Here is an 11,795-nt window from a genome sequence, read left to right as displayed (position 1 = left end):
CATTACCTTACATGATACGTTTGTGTTTTTATTGTGTTTTTATTCCATTCTATTGTTGCGTGACTGTACATAAAGACCTACATTGATACATCTCTTAAAAGAACTCATAAAATCCATTTTGTGTAAGTATGCATCAACACATAATCCCATGCATCGATCCATACAGTATGTTGTAAATCACAAAATTCTTTTGTTCAGTATTGTCGCATCCGCGAAAAACAACCGGCGGGCTAAAACAAAACAACACAGAGCCGCCACCGTGCGTTATTTATCCCAAGAGAGGGAAAGGAAACGCTCGAAGTAAACCTGGAAAAGACATGGTCTCGCAACCAGAGAGAGATGGGATCGGGAGTCGGTTATGCGAAGGAAAGGTATTAGCACCCCTACGCATCCGTCGTACTCGACGGGATCCACGCTCAGAAGGAAAGAAAAAGGTTGCTAAAACTGCTCACAAACAAATGCACACACACACACAGGTGGAAGAAGAGGGGAAAGGGCTCGCTAGGATATCGCATCCTATGCCTACGTATCTCATCTGGAATGAGAATCAGAGCTGCCGTAGTTCGGCTCACGCACGCCAAACAAAACACACGCAGGAAACCGACTGCCAATCGCTGGGCTTACGTCAGACTCCACACAAAACGGCAAACATGGAAACCGAACCCCAATCGCTGGACTTACATCAGATTCCGAACCAACAAACACACACAGGAAACCAACTGCCAATCGCTGGACTTACGTCGGACTCCACACAACAAACACCAATAGGATACGGACTGCCAATCGCTGGTCTTACATCCATATCCTAACACACAAGAGGGTTAACAAACAAACAAGTTACTAAGGAGTCAAGCACTCGAGCCTAGCAACTATCAAGCAAACACACACAAAAAGGAAAAAAGGGTGCCCGGAGAGACCTCGCACGGTCTCCTGCCTACGTACCTCATCTGGAATGAGAATCAGAGCTGCCGTAGTTCGGCTCACGCACGCCAAACAAAACACACGCAGGAAACCGACTGCCAATGGCTAGGCTTACGTCAGACTCCACACAGACAAACACCAATAGAATACGGACTGCCAATCGCTGGTCTTACATCCATATCCTAACACACAAGAAGGATAACACACAAACAAGTTACTAAGGAGTCTAGCACTCGAGCCTAGTAACTGTCAAGCAAACACACACAAAAAGAAAAAGGGTGCCCGGAGAGATCTCGCACGATCTCCTGCCTACGTACCTCATCTGGTATGAGAATCAGAGCTGCCGTAGTTCGGCTCACGCACGCCAAACAAAACACACGCAGGAAACCGACTGCCAATGGCTGGGCTTACGTCGGACTCCACACAGACAAACACCAATAGAATACGGACTGCCAATCGCTGGTCTTACATCCATATCCTAACACACAAACAAGTTACTAAGGAGTCTGGCACTCGAGCCTAGTAACAGTCAAGCAAACACACACAAAAAGAAAAAGGGTGCCAGGAGAGATCTCGCACGATCTCCTGCCTACGTACTTCATCTGGTATGAGAATCAGAGCTGCCGTAGTTCGGCTCACGCACACCAAACAAAACACACGCAGGAAACCGACTGCCAATGGTTGGGCTTACGTCGGACTCCACACAGACAAACACCAATAGAATACGGACTGCCAATCGCTGGTCTTACATCCATATCCTAACACACAAGAAGGATAACACACAAACAAGTTACTAAGGAGTCTGGCACTCGAGCCTAGTAACTGTCAAGCAAACACACACAAAAAGAAAAAGGGTGCCCGGAGAGATCTCGCACGATCTCCTGCCTACGTACCTCATCTGGTATGAGGATCAGGGCAACGTAGTTCCCCTGAACGGGAAAAAGGACTAGCCTAACCAGATACAAAGGGAGACACAACTAGGGAGACTACGACTCGAGCCTAGATCTAACTTGCACAGGCAGCAAGCTAAACCTAAACTGCACAAGCAAACAAAGCAAACAATCACAAATAGCACACACTATATACAGACAAAGTGGGCTCACACAAGGGTTAGGCTGCAAAAGCAAGCCAACTGTATCAGGTGATGTTAGCTCTTAACCCTAACATTGAAAGTTAGGGTGAAGCAGATGAAATAGGAAGTGAGGGGTGTGCCTCACAGCTCTTATCCCTGGCCTGGGAGAGCTTTTAGACAAAGGAAGTGTGGGTTCAGAAAGTGGGAACCCTTCTACACTTATGACTGACTCAACAGAGATCTTGGGTTAATATCCTCAAGGCATCAACATGTAATGTGAGCCAAGGGACGACTCGACTGAATAGCAGGAGATGGACTGCACATCTCTTGTATCTGCCAATTGCCTTATCAAAGGTCTTTTCCTGCTTGGGGACAAAGATAAACAAACACAAGCATTGCCTCTTAAGGAGGACTTCAGACAGGTGCCTGGCCAAGTAACAGGCCAGGTCTTCCAGACTACATGGAGTTAGTGGGTTATACCTCAATTGGTTAAGCAACCAAGCAACAGCAAAAGCAAGTTCACAATGAACTATAGCAACTAATGCACCTGAAAACAATCTAGCTCAGTCAGTACACAACTCAAACAGTCAAACAGACAAACTAAAAGTCAACAGTTAACTGTACACAAGCAAACAGACAAGCAAGCTATGCATCAAGGCAAAGCTCAAGCTCAACTCAAATGACTTAGAAGCCACCTACAAAACAAACTCAAGATTAGTTCAACATTGACCAATTAGTCAACTCAAGCAAGTGAATCAATTCCCTCAATGCCATATGCTTCTTTGTCCTGAAAACACAACTCAAACATAAGCAAACCCCTAGGACAAGGCCTAGGGTCAAAGAGGGAGAAATAATTCAAAACAGAACATGAAAATTGGCACAAATCAAGTTCAATCAAATTAGAACAATGTCCAAGTGGTCTCACATTCATATCACACACCAATTTCATTTCACAAAACAAATAGTGCAAAACATGCAAGTTCAAAGCTTATTGGACCAAACAGAATGAATCACTTCAAACTAACTCAAAAATAACTCAATAAATCTCAAGAAGAATCATGGCTAAACAGCATCCATTACATGATCATCATACTAAAATTTAAGTCATTTGGACAATTGGAAGCATGTCAAATAAATTCCATAAGTCAAGGCAAGGCAAAACAAGCTCAAAGGAAGCACAATTACATACATCAACTTCACACAAGCATAAAACAGAGTCCACACATGATAAATGAATCAAACCAAAGCCATGGCAAACTTTAAAGTGTCTAGAATCAATCCACAAAATTTCAAGTTCATGTGATACATATCAAGAATTTCACAAATCATCTAAGATCATGACTATCAAAAAGTCCACAAATGGTCAAACAGCAAAGAAAATCTCAAACAAATTGGAAATGTATCAAAAAATTCCATAACAAATCACAAGCAAACCTAACATCTAGAAGTAGCATCATGCAAAAAAATCAGGTTAATTGGCATAGAATTGGCATGGCAAATAAATTCCTCAAGTCAGGCAAGAAATGGTGTGACACAAATTGTCACACCTATATTCAACAAAGCATATCTCATCAACCAAGCATGCTAAAAATACAAACTCAAATCCAAAAGATCAATCAAAGTGTCTAGATTAAGCATGTAAAGTTTCAGCTTCATTGGATCAACCATCATTATTTCACAATCAAAATGGCAAGCAAGGTGCAATATATGACATGCAAACATAAACCCTAGCCAAAATAAAAATTCAACCGTGCACAAATTCTGGAAAAATCATCATTAAATAGTAGACATCAAAAGGATCATCATGCAAAAAACCTCATGTGATTTGGATTAATAATCAATGAGATATGAAATTTTGAATGGAAGAAAAAATAAAAAAAATGATGAAAAGGCATGCATGAACATGGTAGCATAACATGAAATAAAATGGAACAAGGCAATTTGGAATGTCCACGCCAGGATTCGAAGGGAGTATGCGTTTGAAATTAAGCGCGCTCACTAATGGCCAGGACACGTGGTCCAATTGCATGGCCAGAAACATGGAATTACATGCAAAGCGCGAAAACATGGATCAAAGACACTTTCTGGACGCGAAAATTAGGGTTCATACATTGTTCATCATCATTCATACGCTCATGAACAAATCATCACCAAAATTAACAAACCTTATATCATTGAAATCCTCTTCCAACGTACATCACGAATCTAAACTTATTTTAACCTAATTCATCCTAGATTCATAGATTCGAAGCAAAACATATTCACACATGAAACTTCTAATCAATGTAACTTTCTCATTTCTCAACGAAATTCAATGGAACAAAGTGCAGATTTCTCTACATTCCAAGATCTACTAAAAGCACCTAATTATTTCATGAATCATCAAAGTCGAAAACTGACCTCAATTGAATGGCAGAAGTGGAATCGTGCGAATCAAGCCTTGGCAAGGTGAAATAGATGTTCCTCAACTCTCATATGCATGAATGAAGAAATGTTTGGCTGTTAATCGTGCTTGAGAAGTCCAGAAAATCAAGCTGCCATGGATGATGGTGTGCTTCAACAGTCCTCGAATTAGCTTGAGAATCAATGGATCTTGCTTCAAATAGCTTCAATTGTGCTCGTGAATGAAGATTGGATCAAGAGTGATGCAAGGTTTATGCAGAAAAAAGGAGAAAAGTTGAGAGAAAAAGTTGAAGAACTTTTGGATCTAGATCTCAATTTCCAAATTCTGTTATGCTTAGCAAGAAAACAGTTAGGATTATGGTTATATATGTGTTGTTAAACATGTTCACTAATCATGATTAGGCTAATGCAAAGGTTTAAGTGAAATGCAAGTTTTGGTGCATATTAGCAAATGGCCTTGTACATGTAGTAACCAATGGAACAGTGCAGGGTTTTTGTTCCAATTCAATTGGAAATGTGGTGCAGAGGCAAATGCAAGTGGAATTGAATGAATACAAAGCATAACTTTCAAACTTAACTTTTCCCTCCAATTTTCAAATGGCAAGTCCAATTTTTTTGCAATGGAAATTCATGGATTATGATGCTAGAATTGGATAAAGCATGACAAGAGAAGAATATGGCAAAAAAATCCACTCCATTTGGCCTTTTGGTTCAAAAGTTATGCACTTTTGAAATTCAAATTTTCTTGACCAAGATTGATCCATAACTTGCCAACCACACATGAGAAATGGATATTCTTGGACTTTTTGGAAAGGTGAGAGCAAGATCTACAACTTTCATGTTGGACAAAATTTCATTTGAAGCATTTTTGGACATGTAATCTTAAGGAGAAGACCTTTCCATTTTTGGCAATTTTGAATTACAAGTCACTTTCTATTTTTGGAAAGTTTTCATCTAACTTTATTTTCTTCAATGTTGATCTTTGAAATGTCAAATGAAACTTGTTTGGACATGAATTAAGTGTTTCTAACCCTCTCCCACCTCCAAATCCATCAGTTGACCTTTGGTTGACTTTTGTTGACTGATAGATGAATTGGGTATGCACAGATGAAATTGAGCCTCAAACTCCTGATGAAATGGCTCCACAATGAAACCCTAGCTTCCACCAGCTCATTAAAACCATATGATGATCCCTATTTCCATGAAGTCCTCATTTCCTTGACAAGCCCTGATTGGCACAATGCAGATGATTAGGGTTGACCAGAGGTCAAAACCCTAATCCCAAGGAAAATGATCAAGCACAATGAAACCCTTGGTGATGACAAGACCATGATGATGATGTACCATTTCAACCAAGATAATGATCAACCTCCTTGAGGAACCAAGAAACCCTAATTTGAAGCACAAACCCTCAGATGGCTAGTGATCAATTCAATAAGACCCTCAAGCTTGCATCTTTTGACCTCTTTATCTTCTGAGCAAGACTTAGAAGGATGAATTGCTTATTGTTTCCAAATGATATGCAAAGATGCAATGACTAATGTCCTAAAAAATGATATGCAATATGCTAAGCTAGTCCCAAGAGAGGAGGGCAAATTTTGAGGTGTTACAGCTGCCCCTATTCAATCCACTGTGAACCTGTCGATATGAATAGCCTCGGCTTTCAGATGATCAGGGTGAAGAGTGATTGAATACCAAGAACAGACGAACAATTTGCACTCTGATGGGAAATAATTAACAACGCCTGTCAGAATCGGCAAAGAAGCAATCTCGAAAGAAGAACCCGTCTGGTACGGAGAAAATCGGCCTGAATACCGCACAGAAATATTGTCTGGACAAACGGTAACACCACTCATCAGTTTGAATACTGATCCCCATGGCCTGAACACCACTCATCAGTTTGAATACTGATCCTCGGAATATGAGAGCATTAACGTTGGTCTGAACACCGGGAGACTAGCCTGAACGCAAAAACTGGCCGGAACGCCACTTTGGTCTGAACACCACCTCGGTCTAGATACCGCTTCGGTCTGGATACCGGGAAACTGGCCTGACTGCCGCAAGCTGCATCGATCTGATCGTCGGGAGCTTCTTCGATCTGGAAATCGGAAACTGGTCTGAATACCCACCTTGGTCTAGATACCGCTTCGGTCTGGATACCGGGAAACTGGCCTGACTGCCGCAAGCTGCATCGATCTGATCGTCGGGAGCTTCTTCGATCTGGAAATCGGAAACTGGCCGGAGTGCCACAAGTTCTTCGTCCTGATTGTTGAGAACTTCTTCGATCTGGAAATCGGAAACTGGTCGGAGTGCCACAAGTTCTTCGTCCTGATTGTTGAGAACTTCTTCGATCTGGAAATCGGAAACTGGTCGGAGTGCCACAAGTTCTTCGTCCTGATTGTTGAGAACTTCTTCGATCTGGAAATCGGAAACTGGCCGGAGTGCCACAAGTTCTTCGTCCTGATTGTTGAGAACTTCTTCGATCTGGAAATCGGAAACTGGTCTGAATACCCGCTTCGGTCTAGATACCGCTTCGGTCTGGATACCGGGAAACTCTTCATGCCTGTCAGCATCGGCAGAAAGGAACCGATACATGAGACGGCACGCGTGCCACTGACCCATACTGGGGATAACAAGCCACGAACCGGCTATTCTCTATTCAAACCCTAACAGACGAACAATTCGCGCTTAGATGGGGATTATTCTTTCTCTTGTTTGCCTTTCCTTTCTGAACCCCGAAACTCCTTGGATTAACATTCCCATCTTCGCCCGACAGAAACCCTACTTCCAATATTGTACTACTGGGGGAATACTGTTGATTCAAAATCACGATGCTAAACTCCTCAGAGTATCATCTTCAAACTTCAGTCTCGTACGACAGAAATCTTCCTCCAGTATCGCGCTACTGGGGAATACCGTTGACCCAACGTCACAATGCCAAACTCCTCAGAGTATCATCTTCACTGACCGGCAAAACCCATTCTTGGATGGTAACCACGGCTTGGGGTTAACTTATGCTTACAATGGTGATGTTGATCTTCCAACCAGCGAAACCACCTCTCAAACGGTAACCACGGCTTGAGTAGCACCTTCACCCACTGGCGAAACCAAATCTCAAACGGTAACCTCGGCTTGAGACTAGCTGATGCTTGTAATGATGATGCATGATGATTTTTAGCGTAATGCTCCATAATTATGGAAATGCTACGCAATTTATTATGCAATATGCTATGATCTCCTAAATGATGTATGCATAAAAGGTATCCTCCCTTAAGGGACTCTTCTGGGGAGCTCGAGGCACCCTGCTGAGGAACTCGACAACACTCCAACTCCACCCTGCTGGGGAATAATACTGCTGCTGGGAAACGTCAACCCTTGCTGGGGATAACCTCCTCTGCACCTGATCCGCTTGGGGACTTCGCTGGGGAAAGAACCACCACGCACTCTGTGGGGAAACAACGGTCTCTAACTTACTGAGGATACAACAATCCCGACTATGCTTGGAGAGACTACTACCAATAGATACCTCCGCTGGGGAACGGCAACCTTCGGGCATGGCTGCTGAGGAAACACCGATTCTCGAATCATGCTAGGGATATAACCATCCCAATCATGCTAGGGAAGACACAGACCTTGAATCTGCTGGGGAATTAGTCATCCCGACTCTGCTAGGGAAGACACAGACCTTGAATCTACTGAGGAGTTAGTCATCCCGACTCTGCTTGGGGAGATGAGGAAAGTCTGGTACTGAACACCCGCCGACTCGTCGAACCACGGTATTCAACATCCAAATCCTAATGCCGGCTTTCCAATTTTGAGAACTCCCAGACTCATCTGGACTTTTCTGATTCATCACCTTGCATTCCCAATTGCTTCGTGCCTGACGGGGAGCGAACTCCTGGGATTTATACAGACTTTCCAATCTTCAGACTTTGAAGAGTCTTCTTGATTAAAACCTCAAGGATCGTCGTACGTCTTTCGTCGTCCTTTCACCATTCCTCTATTCATTTGCCCCTGATTGGACTCCATGGGGATTTGTTTCGTCAAAAGCTTCCACATCACAACCTGCAAGTGAGTGAAAATACCTAACAACACCTGCAAAAGAGATCGTTAGATAAAAACGTGTCCCAGGCGTGTCAAGATTTCAACACTAGGGTCACTCAACCTTCCGAATAAGATTTCAAGCTTTCAATCTTATAAACATGCATTGGAAGGGATCTCCATGTCTCAAAATGCAAAGATTCTTTATCAAAATAAACGGATGTTTTTGCAATCAAAGCGGTGATGAAAACAAAAACAAAATTATTTGACTGAATATGCATTTTATTGACTGAAAAAGTGTGGCTCAAACTGAGCAATACAAAGGAAGCAATTCCTGAAAAGAGGTAGTCGCGCATAAAAGGAAAAATCTATCCTAATGGCAATGTGAAACCACGATCTCATCGAGTTCCAACTCGGTTACACCCCATATGTCCTCAGACTCTCCGTGCTTTCTGCCTTCTGAACAAGACGCTTCCGACTGATCCCTACCAGGTATTATCCATGTGCCTCAACTAAAGTACAAACGACCATGCCAGACGCAGTTGTTCGTTTCAATCCCTCTTTTGCCTGGACCGCCCTTTCGGGTTTTCAGTCCACCGGAATACCCTTTTTTGCCCAAGCCGCCTTTTCAGGTTTTCGACTTGTCGGGTGTACAGTTTTTTTCATTTTATCCCTAATTTTTGCCCGAACCTTTTCTTTCTGTTTTTTGGTTCGCCGGGATGCCCATTTTTGCCTGGACTCTTTTATTCTTTTTGTCCAGCGGGTCAATTTTTTACGAAGTGTCTTTTAACTGCGTCCGCATCTGTAGGGGATGGAAAATCCTCGCCACTCATGGTCGTCAGCAACAAGGCTCTGTCGGAGAAAACCTTCTTGACCATGCTGGGGATTCATGATTGGGTGTCCACTTGCCCCTACGATCGTTGAGGAGGAAGGATCCTTTTCAATACCAGCTTTCCCACGTGGTACGCACGAGGTCACACTTCTCGGTTAACAACACGCTTCATTCACTGGGTACAACTGCCCCATGACAAATAACCGTCAGCCTCTTTTCCTCAGTCAGGCTCCATGCGTCATACCGAGTCTTTATCCACTCAGCCTCATCTAATTTCTCACCCATCAGGGCTCTCCACCACGGGATCTAGACTTCAGCAAGTAATATTACTTCTATCCCATACACGAGCGAGCGCGGCATTGCCCTAGTAGACGTACGCACCGAAAATCGATACCCAGGATACAAGCTTCATACTCAGCCACCATTGTTGGTGCATTCACATGTTATCCGGGCAACGAAAGGAATGTGGGATTTTTTTTTGCGTAACCAACACGGCACTAACTCATCCTCATTAACCTTCCCCATCAGACATCAGAATCCGTTCGGATTCAGGGTCAGGCCCCTCCTCCGGGATCGGTTCCTCACAATCTTTCGATTTGAGCACCTCGAGATGTCCTCATCAGGGAACTCAAACTTCCTTGGTTGATAATCCTCAATGGGTTGCTGGGCGATGTAATCAGACAATACACCCCTTGATTGCTTTCTGAGAGTATCACAAATCAGTCAGCATTCTTTTGCACTCTCACAACCCGTCCGGTCAATGCTAGATTCTCAAACATGTACTTGATCGGATCCATCTTGGAAATCCACAAAGTGGTATGAACCAGCATACACTGTCTCAATCGGCGAGCAGCCTATGCCAAAGTACAACAAGTTTTCTCGAGCAGTGAATGTACTGTTTCACAGTCGGTAAACTTTTTGCTAAGGTAAATTGCATGCTCTTTTCGACCAGACTCGTCATGCTGACACAATACGCACCTCATAGACCCCTCGAAGGCCGTCAAGTATAGATTAACAGTCTCTTTCCATAGGGAGGCAACAGAATCGGAGGCTCCTACAACTTATTCTTTTATTTTTCAATGCCCCTGGGCAATCATCATTCCACTTGACCGTTTGATTTTTTTTTTTCACGTTTTGAATGGGTTCACACGTGACTGTTAGGTGAGATGTGAACCATGAAATGTAGTTCAATCTACCTAATAGACCACGAACCTCTTTTTCTGTTCTCGGTTCAGGCACTTCTTGTTTTTCTTTCTTCTTTTTTTTTCTTTTTTTTTTAACAGGATCAACCTCGATTCCTCTTTTCCGCTCACAACAAGCCCCCAGCAATTCACCGGACCGCACTCTTATAGTGCACTTATCTGAATTCAACCTCCGTTTGAATTGTCTCAACTGGTCCACTCAGCTTGGCCATATCTACCAGATGCCCCTTTTCTGTTTGGGACTTTGCTATCATGTCATCAACATAGCATTCGATTTCAGGATGAATCATATCATGAAACAAAGTCACCTTGACTCTCTGATAAGTAGCACCGGCGTTCTTCTTCTCTAGAGGACAGTCTCCTCTCCATGATAGCTTGTGCACAACGACATCGGTATCCGACCCTGGCATATCCTGACACGGCCAGACGAAGGTATCCACATGCTCTTTCAACAAGGCTACCATTCTGCTTTCGACTCGCCTCTGAAGCGGCCCTAATTTTCACTTCCTTTCTGACCTCGGCGGCGCTTGGAATAACAATCTTGCATCGCTCCTCGTGCGGCTGAATCACCTTCTCCTCTTATTTCAACAACCTGGTTAATTCCAGCAGATCACAATCTTCTTCGCCTTCTTCTTCAGCATGATAGACCGGATTGTCGAAGTCATACAGAGGTGTAACCAAATTGTTATCAACGAGATCAGGAGAATTTTTTTTTTGAACTCGGAACGAGACAAATCAAAAGGGGAAAATGAAAACAAACATTGCCATTTTTATTTGTTTTTAAACTGTAAAAATAAATGAAAAACAGGGAACACCGCTTTTAATGTGAAAAACATCCATTTATTAATGATGCAAAATGTTGCACAATGAAACATATGAGATGGCCCTTACAATGAACCATTACGTGTCGGGCAACACGTATGGCTTTCATGCAAATAAAAACTGAAAACAGAAATATTACTCTTCCAGTAGAATGACAGTGATGATCTGTTAGGCCTTCCAGCTTCCTGGTACGCACGATTTTATCCACGACTCCAGCTCGCGGTCACTGTCAATCTCTTCACCCACTATATAGGCGTGATCTGGATCCAGCACTCCGGCACTGACAAATGCGAACGGTGGACGACGTCCTCTGCTTTGCTCAGACGAATCTTGGCCTTCCTGATAGCCAATCCCAAACATATCCGCCTTTACCACGATGCCTATGATCCTTCCCCAGCCTGGGATCCCTCCATTTCTCACCACTTCCACTGCCTGTTTGTAAGAGGAAATGGACGACTTTTTCTCTTTCCCAGCAATAATGGCGTTCTCCACCTTGACGGTT

Source organism: Lathyrus oleraceus, chromosome 5 (genome assembly GCF_024323335.1).
Source record: "Lathyrus oleraceus cultivar Zhongwan6 chromosome 5, CAAS_Psat_ZW6_1.0, whole genome shotgun sequence".
NCBI lineage: Eukaryota > Viridiplantae > Streptophyta > Magnoliopsida > Fabales > Fabaceae > Lathyrus > Lathyrus oleraceus.
The sequence above is the reverse complement of the archived record's forward strand: the minus strand, read 5'-3'. Positions refer to the sequence as shown.